This window comes from Pecten maximus, chromosome 2 (assembly GCF_902652985.1).
Source record: "Pecten maximus chromosome 2, xPecMax1.1, whole genome shotgun sequence".
Taxonomy (NCBI): Eukaryota; Metazoa; Mollusca; class Bivalvia; order Pectinida; family Pectinidae; genus Pecten; species Pecten maximus.
Genome location: NC_047016.1, coordinates 39,923,599 through 39,951,100, shown reverse-complemented (window position 1 = coordinate 39,951,100; position 27,502 = coordinate 39,923,599). Strand labels below are relative to the sequence as shown.

General features: G+C 35.0%; 1 long non-coding RNA gene across 1 annotated transcript; it reads right to left on the bottom strand.

Annotated features, from left to right (window-relative positions):
- Nucleotides 1–966: 966 nt before the first annotated feature.
- Nucleotides 967–26,862, bottom strand: LOC117322067. The gene is made up of 3 exons (XR_004531453.1): nt 26,737–26,862; nt 9,878–9,963; nt 967–1,057 (listed from the first exon to the last, which is right to left on the bottom strand). It is a non-coding gene; the product is annotated as an uncharacterized LOC117322067 (long non-coding RNA).
- Between the last annotated feature and the right edge of the window lie 640 nt (nt 26,863–27,502).

Here is a 27,502-nt window from a genome sequence, read left to right as displayed (position 1 = left end):
ATTTTAAGTAATAACTGGACGCCACGTGTCATTGTGAGGAATAACTGGACGCCACGTGTCATTGTGAGGAATAAATGGACGCCACGTGTCATTGTTATAAATGGACGCCAGGTGTCATTGTTATAAAAGGACGTCAGGTGTCATTGTTATAAATGGACGCCAGGTGTCTGTTGTAAATGGACGCAACGTGTCATTGGTATAAATGGACGCCAGGTGTCTTTGTTGTAAATGGACGCCACGTATCATTGTTATAAATGGACGCCAGGTGTCAATGTTATAAATGGATGCCAGGTGTCATTGCTATAAATGGACGCCAGGTGTCATTGTTGTAAATGGACGCCAGGTGTCATTGTTGTAAATTGACGCCAGGTGTCATTGTTATGAATGGACGTCAGGTGTCTTTGTTGTAAATGGACGCAACGTGTCATTGTTATAAATGGACGCCAGGTGTCTTTGTTGTAAATGGACGCCATGTATCATTGTTATAAATGGACGCCAGGTGTAATTGCTATAAATGGACGCCAGGTGTCATTGTTGTAAATGGACGCCAGGTGTCATTGTTATGAATGGACGCCAGGTATCATTGTTATAAATGGACGCCAGGTATCATTGTTATAAATGGACACCAGGTGTCATTGTTGTAAATGGACGCCACATGTCATTATTACTTCAAGACATTTCGTCCAACATGTTGTGTGTTTACTCACTTCTTAGGTATATCATTTAAGCCCCTTTGTATCACTGTGGAGTCCGAGCTAGAATGACAGAACAGCTGCATAATAAATTCCTGGCTCTGCCTTGTTAGTGTATCTTACTCAAAATTTGTATTGTTTGTTTATTTCTGTCTTTTGTAAAATCATCAAAGGATCTCTGTTCCTGATTTTTTGCTTTTAGGTTTTCTATTTGACATATAACTTATCTTTAACTACATTTATATTGAAATCGTGGTACACCTTTGTTTTTACGTACCATTCCTTTGTCTTTGTAGATACTATGGAGAATATGTAAATGTGGTGCGTCATACGTCTTCTAGTTGTGACATGCAATTCCCATTTGCCTGTGTAAAGAAAGGTATATTAATGTTCCTCAATATAAAATTTTTGTGGATTATAAATAAAAATATATCTTTCCATTTATGTTTAAATTTCTGATGTAAATGCTCTAGATTTAGATGCAAATTATGATTTCATATGATTTCAGTAAAAGGTAAGATACATTAACTTGTTTACTGAATTGGAATTATACATTATTTTTCAGAGTTCAATGTCGTCGTTTTAGCGAGTAATATTTTGATAAGGTCCCAAACTGTTAAAAATTAATGGGAATCAGTCTCTCTTTTTTTGATAAAACGTCTTATTCCCTAGACATTTCATATAACTGTAATACAAACATTGGAAGGCCGCCAATATTAGGGCCCTGGGATCAGCTATCATATATGGTACACATGTCATCACGCTTTCACCTGTCATGCATTCAAGCAATCCTTCTTGTAGTGATATATATAAATATTTGTTTTAATTCAATCATCGTTTCTTTCTCTCGTTCGTTCGATCTTTCGAGCTTTACATTAACATAAAAAAAGTGCACTTTACACCACGAATGATGATATCATGTCTGCCCGTATGTAGTCCGCCATCACGTAAACACAAATGTCGAATATACAAGTAATATTTTTAATTCCTGTCAAAGTATTTAGTAGGTTGCAAAATGAGGAGAAAATATAAATAGCACGCATGTTGTGAAGGTCCATAATTTGTGTACATGCATTAAGGTGTACCTTAAAAAAAAACGTGCGAGTGGTCGCCCTTTAAATGACAGTGTATTAAGACATTGGCACTAAGCTGTGGTATTCCATCGCTACAATTAATGCATATGGTTAAACTGTATCTGCTTCACATGTAACAAATTTATCTGTAGTGTACAACTCTTTAATATCAAGTTCAGCTAAACGCGTTCATGATGGGGTTTTAAAGTATATTTAAACAACGAAACCGGATCTTGTAATTATTCAAGAAACCAAAACAGTTTTCAAATATCGTATAACGAATAGTGCGTGATTGATACGTTTGACTATTTAATTATTCAGTATCTATGTATACTGTATTAGTCTGACATTATCTGGATCTACAGTTATCTACAGTTTTCTGTAAATAGAAATTGAGTCAGCATGTCTCTTTTCTTTTGGAGCACTCGTATGTGAGGCGTCGCTAACAAATCAGGATTCTTCTTCCTTTCGGGACACTTGTATGTCAGGCGTTGCTAATAAATCACGGATCTCCTTTCTATATATATATATCAACATTGTATCATATATGTTTTGAGCTCCAACAGCCATTTTTGAATTTTTTTTTTTTTTTTTTTTTTTACTGTAAGCGTGGTTTCAGATTATGTTCATGTACACATATAAATTGATTTCATTCCGTCAAAATTTTAGATTGGGAATAAATCGTCAGATCAATTTACAATTTGCCGGTAATTTCTGAATTATATTTTGAAACTGACGTTATTCGTTATTTAACGTTAACAATATCCTTTATAGATATCTGTTTAATTAATGAAAGAGACAGTTCTAAAGCTTTCGAACCATTTGGTAAAGCGAATGAAAGCACACAAACATATCCTGTCTTTTTATCGTTAATTTTATTGTTGAAACAATAATTTAAAATAAATATTCCTGCTGTTTATTACATTACATATCATATCCATAGTGATGTCGGACCTGAATTTAAGATTTATTAGTGTTACGGAACTCAAATTGATCAAATAGGAAAAAAGTAAAATATCCCTAGCTTATGCTGTTTATGTTACAAAACATGAGAGTAACAGTTGTTTATAAATCAATCCCAAATTAACACCATGTTAGGCATGTTAATTAGTTTTGATTAGTTAATAATTAACAGGAAACGGACGAAATCTGTCCCTAACAGAGTACCTTCAAAAAGACAACACTGCTACCGTCAATGTCTACGATAATGTAAAATCAAGTAATCTTAAAGAGGCTTACCCGCAGACGGACCGGTAAAGGGCACATCTCCGATCACTAAATACACTTCAGTACACGTTTCTATGTGACGAAATTGGAGGCTTTCCGACTTTATTTCTTGAAAACAACTACAGAATATGTATTTAAAAGACGTTTTAAAACTCAACCTGAGAGGGAAATGTATGGAATATAACGGCAAATCTTCTTTATAAATCGCCGCTGCCTTTGAAGTTATCACTGTGCGGCACTGTGCACGTGCTTGTTTCTTTGATGTGTCAATCTAATTAGACTCCACTTTATAGCGGGGACTTATTGCGGGTTGCGATTAAATAAATAATATTTAAAAAATGAGGTTTTAATATCACTTTTCAGCGTTTTATAAGGAAAATAAAATGAAAAACTCAACAATTCCAACAATCTGTCATGTGTAAAAAATCTTTTTCTATTAGCCAATTTTTCTGATCTCTCTGCGGGCAAGCCTCTTTAACTCCAACATTTCAACAGAGAAGGAAAAGAGAAAATGTAACAGACCTAGGATAAGATTGTATCGTTTCGATTATTTTAATATAAGATTCAAAAACTATTCTGATGTATAATGATCTGTATTCGTTACCTACGGATGCTGACAGTAGATTTCAATGACTTGTATAGTCATGGTCTAAATACGGATGATTGATGATGTTTTGGTGTTATATTAGATTAGGCAATTCGGCCGCAATATTTAAGAAAAATATATATATTGGAAAGTGATATTTTACAAATATTGAAGAATTGGAAACTCCGTTAACGGTTCAGAAAACTCCCTGACATATTGTTTCAAACGAACATGCAATGCAGAAATCATAACTAACAATGTGACATTGTTTCTGGTAAGTGAAAATTAAAAAAAAAAGTAAAAAAAGAGAGAAATTATTATCATTATTTTTTTCTTCATTAAACCAGACGGAGTAGACTACTCAGAAACGGGGAGGCGGCGATTACCCGAGATGCCGGAGGACCACACGTAGGCCTACTCATGTATGAAATACTGTATGCGATGCATGATGATGATATATATATGCTGATGATGATGCATGATGATATATGCTGATAATTGTTTATTTATATGATACGTGATGGTGATACGTTATGATGATGATGACGATGATGATGATGATGATGATGATGATGATGATGATGATCACAGCATGTATGTGTAAGAGTGTGTGTATGTATGTTTGTTTTAACCTTTGTCATTCATGTCTATTGTTTAATATGTGAAAAATCTTCGAAAAATAAAAGAATTATAAGAAAAAAAAACAAAAAAAAAACACCGTATGCAGCTGAGTATGACAATTTTATAAATCCATCAGAAACTAAGGACACTGGGGGTGGTGTATATGACCGTTCTCACAATGTGATGAATGAGAATCATTACGAGAAATTTAGTAAGTTAAAGTCCATCTAATTAAAACATTTTACACTTCACTAAATGATATTAATAATGTTTATTCAGTCAAAGGCATGTTAAAATTACATCCATCACAATTACGTTGCTTTCATACGTTTGGTATCATCTTAAGGAACCACTTTGATTGAAATCAACGTTTTCATTACATGTAAACAAGGCCAATTTTTTGTCACTACGTCAAAACTGCCGGGTTTGGCATCAAATATTAATGGAACCTTTCAGAGGGCTGACAAAGAGCTTCAGCAAAAGGATTTACAGTCGATGAAGCAGGGGCTAACCGTCGGAGCCGTTTCGGTTTAAAAATCGGGGACATTATAGACAGAACGAACAAATATGATTGGTTAATTAAGAAATAATTAACGATGATTCGTGTATTATTGCAGGATATACAACGAGGACGAGGATATTTTGCAATTGAATTAATAACGAAGGCCGAGTTGTATATCCTGAAACAATACACGAGTCAAAGTTGATTATTTCTATTCTACCATGTACTGTTTAGTTCTGAGATCGACCTCTTTCTAATAGAAAAACAGCAAAGAAACCCCGAGAAAACCTTGTAATTTATTTCTTGAGTATTGCATTATTTGTTGATGAAATATACAGGCAAAACAGTACTACGATCAAGAGCATCTATCATATAGCATTGATTTTGAAAATGAAAAAAGGATAAAAAAAGAAAGAAAAAAGAAGAAAAAAAAATGGGGGCCTCCGTAGGATTTGAACTCGCGTCGTGATAAAAATTTATTGAAAGACTAACCCATTAGCCCACTCGGCTATGGTAACTTTTATAAAATGGGTGAATATTAGATATATAAAATTGTTACAGCCGTGACTCCCGACCGTGTATTATTGGCACGAGCATGGGTTATTGGAAAATAATACATGGTTTTAAACCAATCAAAACTGGCGTTGCATAGCAAACATGGTAGAATGATTCATAACCTACGATGCTAATAAATGTCCAACGGAACGACGGTTCCAATGGGGTTCCGTCAGATTTCAATGCAACAAAATACAGAAAACAAATTGGAATGAGAGATTTGATTTTAGCTAGACCAAGACCAAAGACAAATCTTCCTCATTTGGCCACAAGTGACACCGTCTCAAAAGATAAAACAACAAAGATTATTTCCACTTGAAATGTGTTTTGTATTTGCGGTACGTTTCTGTTTACATAAATCATAATACATGTAAAAAAAACATATGTGTTCTTGACGATTACTCCCCTTGTCAAGTTATTGAATTGTTTACTGCAGCTTGAATTATGAATTCTACTTGACACAGAAATGTATTTGGATTGCTTCCATAGATTACGTTGTAGTAGTTTATATAATACACAATTCGAAGGAACCATTAGGCAAAGTTTCAACAAATATGAAGTCTTTCAGCAATGGTTTTTCATCCCAATATCTAGTGTTAAGAAATGTTATAAGTATGTTATGAACTAGTATGTATAATATCCATATAACTTGTATTCAATATATCAAAATCCATATCGTCCAAAGGGATAGTGGATTTTGATAACTATCAAGATGAATGTGATTTAGCTACTTGGCAAATGTGAGATATTTTTGATATACATAATATGAAAGACATTGAACAAATATGAAGTCTTTCAGCAATGGTTTTTCATCCCAATATCTAGTGTTAAGAAATGTTATAAGTATGTTATGAACTAGTATGTATAATATCCATATAACTTGTATTCAATATATCAAAATCCATATCGTCCAAAGGGATAGTGGATTTTGATAACTATCAAGATGAATGTGATTTAGCTACTTGGCAAATGTGAGATATTTTTGATATACATAATATGAAATACATTGGACGTAGTCTGATTTTAACACCATAATTAATATTTTTAAAAGAGAATGAGCGCAATAATAAAACCTGTGTAATATTTTGTCTCCTTTTTATATGACTACATATTCATACGGTATATATTTTGATACATGTATTTTTAATGTGATTATCGAAGACCCCATGAGTTTAAAATGAGATATTCTTAGGTTCAAAACTAAGGCACCGGCGATTTTCCATAGGAATAAATATCATACATTGTAATCAGTATGAGCTAATTGTGATATGCATTGTGTATATGTAACATATGATGCATTACGTCACCTCTAATCAAGGTAAAAAGTCATTATTTCAGCGTAATTGTAATGAGTTTTTTTGTTAATATTGAATAGTATAGTATATAGTACAGTTTTGTTGTTGTTGTTGTTGTTGTTGTTGTTGTTCATGTAATGATCAAATGAATATTCACAAGCCATGAAAGAGAGTTTCAGATCAGGTATCCGTATGGCCAGAAACATGTTACGACACTTGTGATTATCTCATGGAGTATATATACCACAGTGTATATGCATTTATTGTAATATTGTGTAAAATTATCTGGCATTGTGACACCTTCTCCGGTTAAAAGTTAATTATATAATATTAATAGGTAATGCGTCAAGTTATGTAGTAAAACAAGTTAACGTTCATGTACATGCATGCAAATGAAAGAATGAATATTCAGTAGGCTAAATAAGAAAGCTAATTAGGACGCAAGCGATATTTTCATGGAATTTATAACATGTATATATACGTTTTTTTATAGATGAAATATAGATAAATATATCTTGAGAATATGCAACAAAAATGTCGAAACATTACTGGGTTACAGCCACGTTATTTAAACCATCGCTAAATTGCTTATTTTGCCTTAAGGCCGGCTACAAAGTCATTGATTTATTAAGGTTTATATCATTGTAGGCGACATTAGCATGTAGGAATGGTTGCAAGCGTTATGTCATTAACATTTTGATAATTTTTATTTTGCATTTATGTATTGTTGCAAAGATTTACCATTCAACTGTCTAGATATCAAGACTGCAATCAAATGGGAAAATACATACGCATTTGTAGTTTATCTGAATTTACATGATCGTGGATTGTTGTGCATGAGAAGAAGCAAATACTTAGCCAAATATGATATAATCAGAAATGCACAGAAAATCATCACTATTCATTTTCTAATTCGTAACAGGTTTAGCTAATAAAGGATAGTGTGAAGGAGGTTTAAACTGTTATGTTGAAAATTATAAAACGTGCATAATTGAATCAGGTGTTAATAAAGACTGGTTGGCGTAAGACGGCAGATTTATTTGTAGTTTTTTTCCCATTTCCATTAATCTAGTTTGTTTTTCTTAATTTCTTTTCTCGTTTATTTTCTTAAAAAAAATATAGGTTTCATTTATAGAAAATGTAAATCTATTAACCATTGTTGTTTTCGCAAGCATATTTAATATGGGTATCATTTGATTACTTATATGGATTTCAATGCGATATCCACATGTTGAATCGTTACTTTTCATATGTCATTTTTTGGGAGGCCTTATATCCTGCCAAGCCAGATTATGCTATAAACAATCCACAAGGTGTATATAATCTAGATTTGATATGATCTTGGCATTCTACGCCCCTCTATGCTGGATTGTTTTTCATTTTGTTATTAAATGAAATAATGTAAATTGTATATACTAGTAGTACCAGTAGTATTAATTCGTATATTTAATTTTCTTGATCATCAGTTAAAGTCCAGATCTGAAGTCTTTAATAAAGCGAGATAGTCAACCCTGTCTATAAACGCCACCCGGGGATGTCGAGGGAAAAGTGGGGCATTCTACACAGTTGGTATCAAAAATTGTGACCATTGTAGAAGGGTTTTTGCTACCTACACATTGTCTTTAGTCACTTACAAACATATGTCATTTTATATTGTTATTAAATAAACAATAAAAACAACTCACAAAAATCATACATGTTATGCTAGACACTGTTAAATTGTCATTTGATTTTTAAAATGTGTACTTTTAAACTTGTTGTGCAGTTGTGATAATTTTGCTAAATCATAAAACTGAAATTATCCCCCACATAAAATGTCCTACTCGAAGTACTAGTGAACTGGTATATCCACAGATATAGCGATACCAGATATGTACTCTAAATATACCACGAAAAGGTACTTTTCTCTGTTCATCCCTGACTGCAAAGTTAATAGCTACACTTTCATGTATGATACACATTCATCACGCTAAAGTGAGTTACTCGAGATATATGTTGATATTTAAAAGAAGCTAATTCATTGATGCTCCAATGATTCAAGGGATTTTTTTCCCCTAAATTTAAATGATCAACACGGTTTTTATATATATGTACTTATGTTTTTTGTTGATTCTTTTCGTATGGCTAAATAGTTTTTCACGCACTGAACTACACACAGTATATATTTAGTTATTGGTTAGTCAGCACAGCGGAGCGGATAACTGCCAAATATAGCCAATAGCTGAACTTTTAGATAAAAACACGGAACTCGTTACATATCAACCTTTACTGAAGTATTTAGTTATGGTCACAACGTCAAAACAACCCACTTCTTTTTTTCAAGATGGTGGCCAATTTGTCAAGAAAAATTGGACAGGGTAACTAAATAAAGTTAATGTCTTGTTTCTGATGTTTACATTAAATACAACAACAGACGTTATATCTATACATATTCATGAGCGCAGTCTTGCCAAAGTAGTAGTCCCCGACCAGGGAAAGGAACGAATGCCGCGCCCCCTCAGCCCCCGCGGGGTCAGCCAACCGTTTCGTACAATTTTTATTTATTTTTATATTTATTTTTGTCCCGTCACTCAGCCCCCGGTGGTGGGGTTGGGGGTAGCCCGAACATTTCTACAATTTTTAATCCCCACCACCTGGAGAAGCTAATTAGACTAAATTAGGTTTAGGACTCGACGCCCCCATATCTAAATCATTTACCTATGACCCAATATATACCTGTGCCAAATTTCATGCTTTTATCAAAATGTGCATCAATTATGATTTACGCTATCGACTATCACTGACAAATGTATGCATTCTCGGCATCAGTCATTATCATTAATGCATGGATGTATTTATAAAAAGAGGTTGAAATCCCCCTCATTAGATACCTATCTATCTGTTACACGAAAGAATACTAAGAAAATATAACTTAATACAATTAGTTTCAAGGTTTTTTCATAGAGAGGGTGATGTGCATTAATGTAAGTGCAAGATATCCGTTTGTAGCCATGCTCAGATAACACGCTATAAATACATAAGATGTGCTAGCCTTCCTCGGAACTCCAATACCTCAGAAACAACATACATATGTATACAGCGCGTTGTGTTTGGAATATTTACAAAGGTTTTACATTTTGTCTATTTCAATTTTCAGAAAAAATATGTATGCTTTAGGAAATTTGGTACATTTCAGATACGTTTTACAAACCAGTGTGACAAATTACTGACAGGCATCTGTGCGTTTAATGGTGAATTTAGCCTATAGTTTGAACAGTTTTCTGACATGAGCGCTTACTATGAGGCATCTACATTTTATTTTGGAAGGAAATAAAAAAAAAGCTTACTTTTCAATTGTTTCTTCTTTCTTTGATTTCCACATGATGCTCTGCATTGGCTGATCGTGACTATTCCTCAAGTGAGTCACTCCAAACTGCAATAAAAATTCTAAATTTACACTTCGATAAAAAAAGTCATCTTAATCGTCTTTTATAAGTGTTGCAAGTCTGAAACATTTATTTAAGAATAAGAAAGTGGATCCGATTTCAAAGAAGGATGCGAGCCTGATGTAGACAGTTTCTATCGAAGGAAATTAGGGGAAATCATCTGTAAATAATTAATTGAATTAATTACGATCCATTGCATTCGTTTATTAACGTTTGTTCGTTTCTATATGCCGATTTCGATACTTAAAACACTGAAGAGTTCCAATATTGGAGAATGAACATTAACACTTGCTCTATAAATCGTCCTAGAGCACCCGACTACCCTAAATCAATACTTATGAAACAGGTACGAGCGTGAAGGTAATTGTATGAGAGCAACGAAAAGTGCTGTACATTCTTACGAAATTGACAAACATCGTCAAAATTACTTAAAAAGTAGTCAATTAATCGGCATTTCTTCAATTAACACCAGTTTATAACGCCGTTATGTAACCATACTTGAATAAATAGAAGAATGTACAGCTCGGTTTCTTAGCACGATGAATAAGTGTATCATATTTATTTGTACGACAAAATACGTTGGTCGGGTGCTCTGGCCATATTTACCGACCAAGTGTTAATGTAGTCCTTCGAGCCGGTCACGTGACCACGCGAGAACACGAGGAACGACGAAAACATCCCGATAAAGACGTTGGACACCTAACATTAAAATCCGATCAAAAAAACAAACAGAACTAACCGGGAAATCATTAAATATTGAATTTATATCAAAACATGACGTTTTTTGTTCTTTTTAATTATAAATGCAACATTAACCCACATGCGTTACGAACTATCGTAAAAGGTTTGGTTGTTTCCACTAACATGCATGCATTTTACAAGTATTTCGGGTACCAATATTTTCAAAAGACCAAAATGTCAATGTATGAAAATGGACGTTGGTCTCTGATATTCTTAATTCTCCATGATTTTAGCGGTTTTGCCGAACATCTGTCTACCTAGTTTGTTTGTTTACTGGGTTAATCACCCCGTGAACAACCAGGATCATTTTAAGGCGGGGTCTCCTTGTAGTAGTTGATGGCTACCTCACTGAAATACATATGGGAGTCCAGTCGCCTGCCAACCAGATCAATTAGGGTAGGGTTTCCTGCCTAAGGACACAACCACGGCAGCACAGACTGACCAGTTTCTCAGTTTCCATAGAAACGCAAACACGGGTAAGGAGCGTCGAACCGCGCAACTCAGATCTTCACCTGATCACGTGGCCGGCTCTCTATGACTGACTGAGCAATCGTGTACCTGTAACGGAACTCCGTGAGACCTAAGTGTATCGAGGGACTTAATAATTATCATTTTAAAAGTGTTTGCTCTGTAACAAAATGAGACAAGCATGTTCTACTGTCATTGAACTCTTTTTATGAACTCATAAACTTTAATATACCATTTACTGACTAACTCACATCGCCAAACCGTATTTTAATTACATAAGTACTGATTTGCCATCTTCATATATGTATGTCTGCTTTACATATCTCAACCGGTGTCTTCAAACATGACCTTTTGCTGATGTTCGAGAAAAAAAAACTTAAAAAAAGAGAAAGAGAAAAAACAGTAAACAATTGTATAGGATGGACATACAACGTTCAAATGGGTGCAATAAACCGAAGAAAAAAACACACCTATTATTGTGACAGTTTGAGTTTAGGCTGATAAGGTATAACATTACATGTTTATTGTAATAGGCCGTTTATTTTCCAACAGAAAAAGTTTTATTCCCCAGCAAAATTTTTATAGATGCCAGCGTTGGGAGGCCCTGGATTCTATCTTCTTACAAAAATCGTCTCTCGCAAGAGGTGTCTTTCTTGTCCTGCAATCTTAACTGACTCATTTACTCTCTCATTAATTAATTCATTCGTTCGTTCCCATAAATATATAAAAAGAAAAGAAAGATGGAAAGACAGAAATCATTGGAAGCAATACAAGCAAGACGAAACGAATCGATCTCCTCTCACCAACAACTGATCACTATTATATTATGTGATCCAAGGAGGTTGATGCACACCCTAGTACAAGAGTTGTAATCAAAGTATGATGTTTCAGGACAAACGGCTATTAAAGAAGTCAGTAGACCGAAGTCATAAAAATCTGTCCCTCTTTTTGATATGACATCAATACGGACATGTTCTATGCGTTTGCTTATTCTCCATCCTCGACATTTTGAGATATTTACTGTTTCGAAGATTTTGCCGACGCATTAGAAAACAATATTTCAGAGGAACATACAAATTTAAAGTCACGTGTCAAGTGTCAAGACTTAAGACATATAAACTAATTAACATAAGTATACGGGCTAAAACGGAAAGATATTCCCCACATGTCAGATTCAGTTGTCCATTGACAGAAATATTTGGTAAAGCCTTTCGAACAGTTTATGAACAAACCCGGAGTAATGAGATATAAATATATAGTAAGGGGCATTGTCTTTTTTTTATCTTATAAAACAACATATATCAACTTGGTATATTAATCACTCTGGTCGCTCGGATGGATGTCCGCGAGGGATCTTTCTGAGGGGTGTGCACCAATCGGAATTCGAGGGGTTTGCACCAATCGGAATTCGAGGGGTTTGCACCAATCGGAATTCGAGGGGTGTGCACCAATCGGAATTCGAACCCTGTCTCCTTGGTGAAAGGCAATTGCCTTTCCACTGTGACACAGTAGGAGTGTATCAGTATCAACGATATAATTGAAGTAATGAGACGAATATTATCACTGATTTTTAAAAATCTAGTTCTGCTCTAAAAGTCAAACTAATAATGTACAAATTATGAGTTAAACATTTCCAATCGTTTTACATAAAAGTAGATTTACAGAAAACGCCTTAATTTCAATAAGATTATATGAATGTCGTCGTTGTTAGCTTGATTGTAGACTTGTTTCCTTCAGATCGTATCAGTTTGATGGCTTTATGACGACAGTGCAAATATGTATGTCAAAAGATATGTTAATTCGAGTGTAGGATACAAATGACAAATTACTTGATTTTTAAGAAAGGAAACATTGAAGAATATGTTAATGTAACTTTAAAAATTGTTTCCCTTTTAAAAAGGATATTTCTCCTCTCTGATAGCCATCCCCTTATATTGGGAAACAGCTCACTTCACTTATTTCTTGAATCTGCTAGTATCTTCCATGTTCCGAATCTTTATCACGTTAATCCGACAATATATATATGTATATATTTATCTCCGTATTTCGTTGACAGATATCCAAATTGTCTATTAAATTCAGCATTTTATTCGAAAAACTACATCATTTGTCAAGATATGTCGTTAGATTAAAGTTTCATATACACAATCGTAACCGTATATCTTCTAAATCTGGCAACGTGTGTGTCTCGTTAGACCTGACATTGAACTTCACACATTGACAAACTGTACATCTATGTTGCATTTGATTCTTAATCTCAGAAAAGAAACAACAGGTGGCAAGGAAGAAGTGTAAAATATCCATCAGAAAGCGAGTTTCAAATTTCAAATGGTCTTTTCACCGCTCCGACCGGACATTGTGTTGTGGTCCCACAGCTGTATGCAAACAGTAAAGGTTCAGCTGACAGGTCAAAAGGAAATCAAGATGGAGGATAAAAACGACCGGAAGTGACAGACGTACCGGAAGTTGGTCCATGAAGACGAATGATTGCCGGATACAAGGGAATCTCCCTATAGGCAGACAGCCTCTGGTGACCATTTCGACCACTAGGAGTCATTGGGGCAGACAAGAAGAAACCAGTTGAGGTAGCAAGCAGACAGACAGACAGAGGTTGTTTACACCTGGATATAGATTGAAAGGGAGAAGTGACTGAGTGGTAGAAAATCAAATGCCTATTCAAAAGATGATGATAGACTGCTCGAAATGATGTAGTAGTTTAAGAGAATGCGTTGTTAAGAAAATGAACACTGGGTTTAAACTGGAGTTGACCTAGATATACAGTAGCAGATCGGTTATTTAGTTTCGCTCCCTAACTATTGCCCTTTAACGAAATATTCCGTAAAAGCGCAGATAAATGCAGAATGAAATCGTGTGGAACATGTATAATTCGCAATCACAAACGTTTGTCGGAAAACGTCACTTTAATTTTGAATAATACTGCCATGGCCCGTTATATATTTCGCTAGATAGTAAAGGGATCTACGTTTTGGAAAGAGCCAAACGTCAGCACCACCTACAACATCACATTCTAAATCTTCTAAGTGGTGGGGGTTAGTACAATGTGCCCAGAAAAGTTATTTTTTATACTTCGATGTGTTTTAAAACATAAATTGTTTAGCTGAATGTTTATCTTTTGAGCACGGTGGTCGGGTGACAAGGTTGTAAAGCACTTGCCTTTCATTTAGTCAACCAGGGCTTGATTTCCCGACCGGACGTGAGAATGTATGAGGTCACTTGCCGACCACGTGGGTTTCCGGGTTCCTCCCATAGTAAGACCCCTCGCTTTCATTTGGACTAACGAGAGTGATTAATATAAGTTGCTTTAAATTGTTTCGCATTTTATGGGGGTCATACACGATATTATGGACCAGATGGCTATTAATTTTGAGAGGGATGGTCATGGATTAACTAGACAATGGTGAAATTTTCACAGACGATAAAGTGGCTCACTATCTTTCAATTACACAATTATCAAATTGTATAACATATTTTTATTTTTCTAAGTAAATCGACATTAAATTGGTTCTGGCGCACAGGTAGATTATCAATAAATATGTTTTGAAATGTTATGAACAACATTATATCAGAGAAATCTATATAGCCCCTTTCATCCTTCAGCTTACATGTCAATAAGTGTATTACTTTTCTCATAAACACACATGCCTACGTTCATCAGCAGATACCATCTTAAAACTATACAAAAATGTATACACAGTCCTCAGAACTCTTTAACATATTACCTGCATTTGTATACCAAATTATGTTTACAGACAACGCCTTTATGTTAACGAGCTTTTAAGATGTTATCTTAGATTGGAATGGACCTGCTTTAGTGCCCCCGTTCTCCGCTAGGCTGCGCTCCTTGTAATTTCCAAGCGAAGCCTAACGCAGAAGAGGGAAACTGCGACAAACAATATGTTCTAATATTTGAATCATCATAACATACCATCTGTTTGTTTTCTCTCCTATTAAGGACGCCAGTGTCATTGAAATTGAGTAGATCCTTGCGGTTGCATCATATATGTCGTCTTTCAACCTATATGTAGTAGGGAGACGTAAACTCTAGAGGATAGACGAACAACAGTCGCTGACCCACGATCATCTATCAGATGTTTCAATTAAACCACAATTGATGACAATGATATAATGACAATTGATAATAGGATTTAAAACAGTTTAGTAAAATATTAATTCTTAAATAAATTAAAAATCCCTGATAAAAATGGAACATTTATTTTGTCGGAGATGAAATACGTCTGTGATTTATGGGATGTTTGTTTGTTTGCCAGGGTTATCCGTGAACAGTCAGGGTCATTTTGAGATGGGGGTTCCCTTGTAGTAGTTGGTGACTATCACTGAGCAACATAAGGGACGCCAGTGGGATGCCATCTAAGGTAAAGAGTAAAGTGCCTTGCCAACGACCGCACAGACCGTCCCGTTTTTCAGCGTACCGAAAACACAAACCGACAGATAGGGAACTTCGAACCAAGCACCTCAGACCTACACCTTAAGTCACCTGGCTAGCGCCTCAACCAACTGCGCTATTTATGACGTCTTAAAATATGAAAAAATGACGTGACGTCATGATTTGTGAATGGCGCAACAAAGTGTTTTTCACCGTTTCATAAGAATTTTGACATCGTACCTTGTTATAATGTAAGTTTTCTAAGTTATATAATAGTATCTTAAAATTGTTTTCATTTAATAAGAGATCTGATGAAACTCGTCTGAAAGTTTTCATTTGTAAATGTAAATTTTATTATTTTTTTTACAACAATAGCGAAACAAGTTATATCAACCTATATTAATCACACTTGTTGGCCCGGATGGAAGTGCGCGAAGGGTCTTACTTTGGGAGGAAACCGGAGTACCCGGGGAAAACCCACGTGGTCGGGCAGGTGACCTCATACCTTTTCATGTCCGATCGGGGAATCGAACCCCGACCGCCTTGGTGAAAGGCAAGTGTGTTACCACTGTGCCGCCCGCCTACCCTAAGTTTTCATTTCTGCTCGCCAATGCTCGCCAATGTAAAATCAGACTCATTTTATATGTTCCATATGAAATGAATACGACTCATTTAAGATTATAGAAATGCACGTATCATCTGCATCTATCTATTCGTTCACGCATATTCTGTAAAAGATATATAAATTGATTCGGACGCATGCACCAGTTTCTAAAACCTAATGAAAATGATGAATAGAATTTAAATTCACAGTTTAGAAATTGAATGTTTTGTATCGGAATCACACGAAAAGGTGGGAAAATTTAGCACAAAGATGATTATATATAAGTTTAAGTAGACCAAAAGGAAATCTTCGTTGTTGTATTTTCTGTAGTCCTATAGGTTTTGTTTGTCGAGTATAATTAGCTCGGGAGCTTGGGCGGGGCGTGGGAGAGTCGCGACGAAAGCCCATTAGCACTGCCATGATGTAAGTGGTTTGACCGGCCACTGGCTTAGGTCTACCGGACACATAACATATATACCTTGACCACTCCCATCCGACATGCTGACGATAATTGTCCAAATTTGTGGTCAGTTGTCCTTCATTTCCAAGTGCAGTGTACCGCTATCACGAATCTTGTTTAGTATGTGTTTGACAGGGTTTACAATGAGTTCATTACCGCAAACTATGCTTCACTGCCCCATCGCTCGCCCATTGAGTCGATCGTGACCGATTTGTTTCTACGAAATGGGAGAATGGTCACATTTCACCGGACATCCTATTTTAGGTCTGTCGCCACCCACGACTAACCGTAAAGGTCTAGAATAATACGTTAAAGTAAGGTAGCAGTGTACAGTAAAAATACCCAATTCTGAAAAATATGGCACATGTTTTAGATATGTAAACATTGCCAGTTAACCCTGCATATAACCTCAAATTAAGTATATATATTTGTAATCTGTACAACATTTGCAATTTTGATACAGCTCTGAAGAATAAGTAAACTGATATTTTCTATGATTTTTAGAGCTGTGAATACCATGGTAACAGCTTAAAAAATGCTCAAAAATTACAAAATATTATGATATTTGACCCAAAATCACACAATTCTCTACACAATTTTTGTTCTGAAACCTATTTAAAATTAAATATCTCTTTCCCAAAGACAGAATTAATCTTGTCTTACATATGTTGTAAATTAAGTTTTTCCGCTATCTTACCTTTTCTGTGGGCTTCCATTTTTCGCTGTAGGCAAAACTAAATTTCCTGTGTAAACACACTTTCGGAAAATCCGGAAATTTAAAATCCGGAACCAATTTATTAATTTTTATTTTAACAAATGTGAAGCCTGTATGTACTACTTCATACTGAATATACCAATTATAGTGATAATCTATTGTTTTCATTTTTTATGCATATCATGATACAGGAGTTATTTGCTTAACAAAGAATTCGCCCATGGCCAGGCTGTCCTACTGTAGTGCGATTCCTACCAGTCGTACGTCCACCCCACCTGGTATATGTAACGGCAAAACTGCCAAGCAGCTCACGAGTCTCGCACGATTTTCACGTATGGGTGTTGAGAATACCCAACAAACTCTACGATTTCCGAAGAAATGCAAAGGATACAAGTGTGTCGTGCTCACAATGAACACGCATACATGTTCAAAACACGATAGTTCGGTCCTTGCGTCCACACGTGCTTTTAAAGGACTCACACAACTAAATCAGCCAATCAGCTTGTGTTTCTCCTGAACCAAGTCCCTGAGGAAAATGTGTTTCTTAGGTTTGTAGCTATTTCCCTGAGTAAATAACATATTAAATGGGTACTTTTTATATACGAGAATAAAGTGTAGGGTTATGAGGTTTGGAAAATCGAAAATATACACTCCTACTGAAAATAGAATGGCGTAGGATTCGAGGTGTAAAAAGGCGGGAATTCCCCAGGTGGGGGTTCCCCAGTGTACTGTTAATGTCAGGGTTACTGTCTTTCGAGTGCCCGTGTGCTCTAATATGCCATTAAACCTATACAATAACAACATTTATCCGATAGAAAAAATTTCAAACTTTAATTTGATATAAACTTCACATCATTTGAACTTCAAACGATTGAATAAAGGGATGGGGTCACTAGTAATAAAATATAGTAAATCATTTAGTTGTGTGAGTCCTTAAAGTGAGAGGGGCGTAAGGATAACGCACGGACGTCACATTTTTACCGATCGTTCCTTGCTACTCGTGCGTCGTAAGACTGTCGCAAGTATTTCAAAAGCATGCACGTGCAAAATCTCGACACACGGCATCCTTACATCGCTCTTCTGTTCTGAATAGCTCTTACTCCCACCTTACGATTGGACCACTACTTGTTTTTGTTTTCTTTTTTCTTTCTTGTTTTTGTTACGATAAAAAAACAACCAAAAAACAACAACAACAACAACAACAACAAACAAACAAACAAAACGAAAAACGTGCGTCCTTTTCTGACATAGGTTCCTGTCGTTTATAATATATAGCAGTCTCGACTCTTGAATATATCATTATCATTTAATGTTGATGTAAACACAATCTTAAGTTGTTATTAACTGTTATTACTATCGGTCATTGCGTTTCGACAGTCCAGCTCGGTCCAACTGATTCGTGCCGGAATACTAGATAACATTTCCATCAACTTATTCCTTTCTTTTTTCGAATTAACAAGTCGTAGCTTTGATGCTATAAGAAATTAAAAAAATTGTTTTGGCTGCTTGCATGGCAAAGTATATTGGGTGGTTGGTGGCGCAGTGGTAACACACGTCCATTTCACCTAGGCGCCCGGGGTTCGATTCCCAAATCGGACTAGTATAAGTTATAGATCACCTGCCCGACCACGTGGATTTTGTCCTGGTACTCTGGTTTCTTCCCACTTTAAGACCCCTCGCGCGCATGGATGAACAATCCGGGCCAACAAGTGTGACTTATATAATTTGATACAAACGTGTTTCACAATTGTTGCATATAAATAAAGTTTACGTTAACAAAGAATATTGAATACCGCATTCAAATACATTTAAAATACCCCTGTATTTGATCGTGAAAACATCCTTTGTTCAAATGGTGCATTATGCCAGGTGCTTTATGCGTTGTGGTACCGACTATAATGTTGTACATTGAAAAGTGTAATTGATAAGGCATTGCATGTATGTTACTAATAAATCAGTCAACTCATACATTATTGTAATTTAATTGTATTATTGATTGAATTGTGTATTGGCACATACCGTATGTAAATAATATACTTACATAGAATTTTTTTTAAACCCACTTATTTCTCTTTGTCATGCCATTCTAATAATAATAAAAGGAAACCGAAAGCGGACATGCGGGTACGGATTTTCATGACTTGTATAACATGCTTAGCTCCACACAAAACTTAACATATTGATATTTATGGAGGGAAAGGCGCATTAAAACGAATACGTTACTAGAAAATGCAACTTAAGACAGAAAAGAGATCAACATTTTACATTTTATCTTGCATGGTAAATAATCGAGTTTTCCATGAAAAAAAACAAAAACAAAAAACAAAAAACCGCTAAATGATCATTCCTTTGCTCGTCCCTTTTCAGCAAGATAAATTTTGAAGTAAAATATTTCTTTCTGGGTAAAATTCATCATTAATAGCATCATTGTGCTAAAACCTTATACTTGTACATGCTATCTTCTGAGCTGTATCCGATCGAAACGCCGGCATATCTTGTATACATTCACGTATAGAATGAATTAGCATTTGTATTATGGTTTAGTAAGTCATGTCAGCAAATACAAGTATCTAAGCCGTCATGAGATATTTTATCATACTTCAGGAAAACGTATATAAAGTATAAAAAATGTTGCAAAATGGAATCATATCTGTTTACAAACCATTAGTAAACAAAGCACATGTGTACGATTCGTCGATCTCACAATTCCAATACACAAAATAAATAGACGAGTCGAACAAGATTGCAATCGACGATCTGATAAAGAAATTATATATGCGAAGGTGGCGATGTTATGAGGTATGTCTGAATGGTTTAGACATATATCTCACATCAATAAAAAATGCTGCAACATTCCATGAACAAATATATACATCTGTAAGCCTGTTAAATACACTGTAATGAACAAGTATGGAAACGTGCTAGGAACATTGAGCATGTCATTTTTTTTCTTGATTTCGAAGATTTCTTGACCTGCATATGGCACACGTCACTATATAAGCTCAAACGGTATGATGTTTTATGACTGAGGAAAATTCGCATTTGTGGATGAACGAGTTCACAAAGTATAAGGTTTAAATTTCATAATAATGCATAATACGTATCAGTTCTGTGATGTCAGACTATCTATTGCGTCACTGTCGCAATAAGAAACGTTCAGCACTTTTCTCGTCAACGGAAAATGTCGAAAGTTCCCGATCGCTCACTTTCGAGGGACCATGCTAATTGGGCTGCAGGTCTCGACTAATTTTGTGAATACGCCGTGAAAAGAACTGCACATTCCTTCTTAACTAGTGCAAAGTTAATCATCTTTAGATAAAGCATATTTACATGTATTAACATGTACGCTTTCATATTAACCGGTAGTTTGTCTCGGTTAAAATGCATATATTTAAACCAGCCAGAGGCGATACTTGTGTTATATTGTAAAAATCGTATACCTAATTACCCTTACACGTTTCCGTATGTATCAAGACACTTCATCTTTATATAAATTTCAAATGAACACATGACGTTTAAAGAAACATTAAAGACCAAGAAATGAAATAGTACATCTGATATGATACCCGAATATCGCACAAAATATACCTACAACAAGAGCCAATAGCCTCGTATGTTTCTGACAACTTGCTTATTATCATTGTGAATTTGTCTATATACATCATGTGCAACCCGCAGAATACCTGAAAAATGTTTAAGATCATTCAAGTTAAGCTTACAATACATCAAACACAAACTTGTTAGTTTTTATCTAAATTTTCCATTACGAGCTTGAACGTCACAGTATCAACATTTTAGTATACCTCTCGCTGTGAAGGTTTATAGCGAGGATGACTCATCTCCTTGTAAGACACATTTGTCAATATCTCCGAAACAGATCAATCTACAATCAGCAAATGCTATCAGTGCTATCTTCATCGTTACATTTTAATTTGACACCACCCATATTTCAACAACTCGACTTTTAAAGATTTTTATCAATCGCGTTAACAAGATAGCACTTACCTGCCTTCACGGAAATACGCATCTAATTTTAAATACATGTACACTGTATATATTCTCTACAAACGAAGCATATACTATATGTCTAGGTAATATGGATATTGTTCTAGTGTTCTAATCATGCAGAGTAATTGAAATAATTAGTTATTCCGTGGAAGGGAACGCAGTCTTTCAAACCTTGAAATCCGGTTGGTTGAAACGGTGTAAAAAAAATCTTTCTCGGAAGAAATTTCAAGCCGGGCAAGAATCATTAGTATCAGAAACAAGTCAAAATGATAACGAGAATCTCCTCGGTGGTAAGTAAGTGTTTGTCAGATGCTTACGCTAACAGATCAATGCCAAATTAATGCATTTATATAATATGATGATGGCAGCAAATTCTAAAAATAAAATAACCCAAACATATTTTGATGTCCAACGGTTAAACCCAAATTATAGGAATTTTTTTTTTAAATCAAAATAATTTCAGAAATAGACCGCGAAGTTTTCGATAACTTTACAGTTGTTTTTATACAAACATGTTAACATTAAAGACACATATACTCCCAAACAACCTAAAATTCCAGATGCACACCTGTATTAATGGCAATCCAAGATGCTCATTCACGCTATCCTAACATTAAAATGACCACTGGCCTGGACGCTTGCATTGACCGGGGGAGTCCATGAGACATCAGTGTATAAAAATAACTCGCCGCATTTATATTTTTATCGCGAGATTTGTCACGGAGCAGAGAACGAGGCTATAACAACGTGTACTGCACATAAACTACACACATGACCGTTGTTTACATATCGAGTATACGTAAACTTTGCCTAATGCTTTCATTTAAACATATTAACAGAATATTTGCGTAATACCCAGGTAAATCAACAAAATAAACAAAATTGTTTACATTTAAATACTTAATTTCAAAATGTTGCAATATGCATACAACAAAACATCGATGACATTTTAGATCGGTGAAGTTGACAATGTTCAAAAGCTAACCAGCAATCTAATAGACGTCAGGCAAAATCGGAATTCGGGTCTATTCCCTTTTCTTCTCTCGCTAAGTTTTAACGAATTATATCCTTTCCTAAGGAAATACTCGGGTTTTGCCGATTCCACACACTTTTGCGTCTTTTTTGGGCAGAATCTGTCTGCGTTTTCGAAGGTCCACGCTTTTGGCGTTCCGCCATTTTGTATGGACTGTAAAACCCGCCGTTGCATTGTGGGGCTAATTTTCAGAGAAACTTGGTCCGGCAGCCACAGTTATTATTTTTGGGAATTCCCCGTATACTTTCATAAATACACATTTTCTTTCAGTTTCTGATTCACGATAATCTGTTAGGTATGTATTAACTCCGAAAACTATAAAAAGCTCAAAATGTAAACATTGATATATGTTTCTTCGGGAGTATGTGGCTTTAAGTCCTAAACATTGTAAAATCGAAACAAAAGATACAATAGATCAACATAATTTTGTCGTTAAGTGACTCCTTGACCTCTAATGATTACACTTGTATATAATAAGAAAACGTGAACTTAAAGGGGCATTCCTTCGTTCGGAGGAAAACATGCAGAAACATGCACAATTTCTGTTGATGAAATCTATGTCCGAACGATGATTAAATGAGTGTACATGTATGTGCCTACATGTAATACAATTAACGCCGAAATGTACAGGACAAATGCATATTGTAGACAAATATCGTATGTCTTTGCTTAAATAAGTGATACATCGGGTCGAATTAAGATTTTTCAGGACTTACTACTTAAAGAACTTTGGTTTATCTTGAGAGTAAAACTGCCGTATTAATGTTAAGATTATAACTTTTACTACTTGGAAAAATAATTTTCCAGCAAGTTTAATTTTGACGACCTAAACTTTATTCAAACGAAGGAATGTCCCTTTAAATTCCAGCAAAATCACTAATACGGTCAGGACTATACAATTTGGGATTTCTACTGGTACTCCGGTATCCTCGCGCGCTTCCATCCGGGCCAACAAGAGTGACTACTCAAATGTATCCTATTTTGTTATTTGTTTCACAAATATTGTAAACTAAATAACGTTTTCCTTTAGGGTCGCTACGACAACGCCCGTTCGATTGGGAAAACAAAATGGCGGCCGACAGGAGGTCATCTAGCATTTTCTGACAGTTGAAATGTGTTATCACGTATTCTCAGAAAGTTCTTCTTTGATCTTTCTCAGACTTTATATGTTGTTTTCCCGTGTTATTCTATAATTGGAAGGAAGGGAGGAAGGAAGAAATAAGTGGAGAAAAAATCATAGTACCAATAACTTAGACCTTGAGTTTGATAGAAAAGTTTTGAATTTTACAGACCGTCATAAGCATTTAGGTGTTGTTTTAAATTCAAGTGTAAAATGGGAGGACCATATAAATATTATTTACACTACCGTTATGAAAAAATCAATGTCTTAAGGAAATTGAAATATCTATTAAGCAGGGATTCTCTTTTGTCAATATACAGGACTTTTATTTTACCAATTTTAGAATACGCATGCGAGTTGTGGGACGGTTGTACTACATTGGATTCGGAAAAGTTCCGAACGCGAAGCTGCTCGCATTATATTAGGACTGCCTTCTTATACACCGATTAATATTTTGTATGACGAAACAGGACTTGAAACATTAGCTAACCGTAGAAAAAAAGAGGAAACTACAGCTGTTGTATAAGATGCATAATAAATTAACTCCTGATTATCTATATACCATTTTACCACCTTTAATTCGAGAAAATATCAACTATGCTCTACGCAAAATGAATGACTATAGAATTGTCTTACTAACTCGTCTTTTATACCGTCTACCCTTCATTGTTAGAATAATTTAGATAATTCAGTTCGGTCCTTGCCGTCCTTGCATTCGTTTAAATTATCATTATCGAAAAATGTCCAGTCACGTCCTCCAGTGCATTTTAAATTTGGAAATCGCAAACTTAATATATTGCATACCAAACTAAGACACCAATGTAGTTCCCTTAATTATGGTCGTTTTAGAGTAAACCTTGTAGAAAGCACAGCTTGTATTTGTGGTCATCCTTGTGAGAATGCCTTTCACCTTTTGTTATGGAATGTCACCGTTTTACTAACGAAAGGCATATTTTGTTGCAAAACCTAAATAATCTGAATGTTACAAAAAGTTTAGAAACTCCCACAACTTTCCGTTGACCTTAATAGAAATATCTTTAGATATGTGCAATGTTTTATCAAATCCAGCAATAGGTTTTGAATTTTGTAATTTGATCAGTTTATTTGGTAAACCGTATATTATATAATTTTTGTCATCACCCATGTAAATGTAACTATGCCTTGTAATACACTGTATATATGTTGGGAGAAGGCGTTGATAAGTTGTTGTAACTTGTGCCTAATCACGTGTCTATGTTTTGACAATAAATATGTTTAAACTAAACCAATACGGGTTATAAAATTGTGTGCGCCAGGATCCCTCCGGGACTTCTCGTCTTTATTCCATCATTCTATCTTGTATCTGTCTACTTTCAAAAACCAAGCAAAATATTTTCCTTAATTTGTTAATTTCTTTCCAGTTAACCCCCTACCAGTGCTTCCACTGTGAACCCGATTCAACGATTTCAACAATTTTATTTCAGTCAGCCAAATTTTATGTGGAGCAAGAGGTCACATTTATACAATGCAGTGATTCATATATTCTCAAACATTATCTTTATACATATGGTAAATACAGTGATTCACATATTCTTAAACACTATCTTTATACATATGATAAATACAGTGATTCATATATTCTTAAACATTATCTTTATACATATGATAAATACAGTGATTCATATATTCTTAAACATTATCTTTATACATGTATGATAAATACAGTAATTCACATATTCTTAAACATTATCTTTATACATATATGATAAATCCAGTAATTCACATATTCCTTAGCATTATCTTTATACATATGGTAAATACAGCGAGATCCCATTTGGAATATGCATCTGTAATCTGGTCACCGCTGTACTTAAAAGATAAACAAAACTATAGAAAGCATACAACGCAAAACTACAAAACGGGTACCCGCTCTCAAGGAAAGAACATATCTGGAAAGACTACGTATTCTCGGACTACAAAATCTAGAATATCGAACGTGAAAAGCCCGACATGATACAGGTATATACAATCTTGAACAACATTGACAGTCTGGACAAAGATAAACTGTTCACCTTATGCGAATATAGAGCCACAAGAGGCCATTCAAAAAAATGTTCAAAAACCCTGCAAGAAACAACTAATCTCCAGCGATTTCAGGGTGATTCAACCATGGAATGCTCTACCTTAACATGTGATCTCTGCACCTGGTGATAATTGCTTCAAAGACAGACTAAACCTACATTGGATACACCATCCATGGAAATTCAAACAATCGTTTTTATGAACTGTTCGAACACCATCTAAGCATCTCTTTGAACATAATGTATATACAAACTTAATTGTGCTTTTAAAATTTGGAGGTAAGTGTAATTCCCTCAGCATCATGTCAACTGACTTATCACATATGTAAATAATTGGAAAAACTATGTTGGCATTGCGTTTTTAGTGCCTAAATTTGTAGTGCCAATAATACAGTACAATTATAATGATAATTCAGTACATTGCGCAACCGGAAGGAAGTCGTGTACGGCCACAAGATCATTGCGAAACCCAAGATACATCACAGAAGTCAGAACAACTTAATGCGACGTCAACAAGAGATTACAGTGATATTCCTAAACATTATCTTTGTACATGTAGTAAAACATTAACAGGGGTCCCTGCCCCCCCTTCCCCGAACATGTTTATGTACAATTTTACTTGGCTACGCGCCTGGTTGTTTAACGTAGTATACAAATATATGATGTCTGTAGCAATAATCAAGGTAGAAAATCTTGCGTATAAATTTAATAAAGATTCAGCCCTTTATAAATATGAAGCCAGCGTTCAGAGTAACATTAACCAGAGAAATCAGCGTTTGAAAATTTTGATATTATATAAGCATACATATATATAAATATATGATTAAATCACATTACTTAACACGCTTTAAAAATAATGATAATGCAATTGCGAAAAACGAAAATCGTCTGTTTTATCGTAAACAAATTGAGTGGAAATAATATCTGCATGTCATCGCAACTAACACAAGATAGAAAATGTTGATTATCACTATGTTAAAAAGTCATTTGCATTCACTAACCGTTTTTATTTTGATACAAACCTAAGCCCATTCGATAGAAGCATTAGGCCTATGCGATGGGAATCCACGCTTGATTCGACATCCACTATACATCGCTTTCAGAATTAAGTAGATATATAGCCACACCCATCTCCTGCGGACTTACCTTCTATGGTACCTATTTAATCTTTTCAGGTGCGTCACCGGGTGTGATGTGTTAATGTCTAGTTTGACACAAGCTGGTCTGGTGAGAACGCTTTACACTGACATACCCACCGGTAACGCGGCGAAATGTAACGTGTGTCATAGCTCAGTCGACAAATTGACAAAGTGTAAGTAAATTGATTTACAAATAAACATTTAAATGCCAACAAATATCAATAACAACATCAAAGCATTAAAAAATATTTACTTTTAAGGAACAAACACGTAGGTAAATAGGTAAACAGAATATCAACTAATTAATCAGTTTTGTAACTAATGTAGAAGTAGATGGGTGATAAAAAAGAATATAAGGATACCCATATCATTGTCAATGTACATGTCACGCTGTGCTCGATATGTATGTACGTTTAAACGGACTCTAAATGAAGTATGGATGTGGGTCATTGTGGGCGAGTTTGCAGCTGATTTGACCGGTCATAACGCGCCTGTTGACATATAGTTCAGGCCATACTGTTGAGGTCATGCTAGAATAATTTGTACCGGTCACTACACACATTTACATTGTAAGCGGGAGAGAGTGTCCGTAAATCTCGCCAGGGTGTTTTATATCAAGTGATGTCTGCTGTATAGTAGTGGTCGTAATGTCAATTCTTCAGTTCAATTGTGCTTATTGTAAAAAAAAAAAAACAATTATCGTTCATGAAAGAAATTGCATTTAGAAAAATCTTTAAAGGAAACACTAATTTAACAACAACAAAAAATAATAA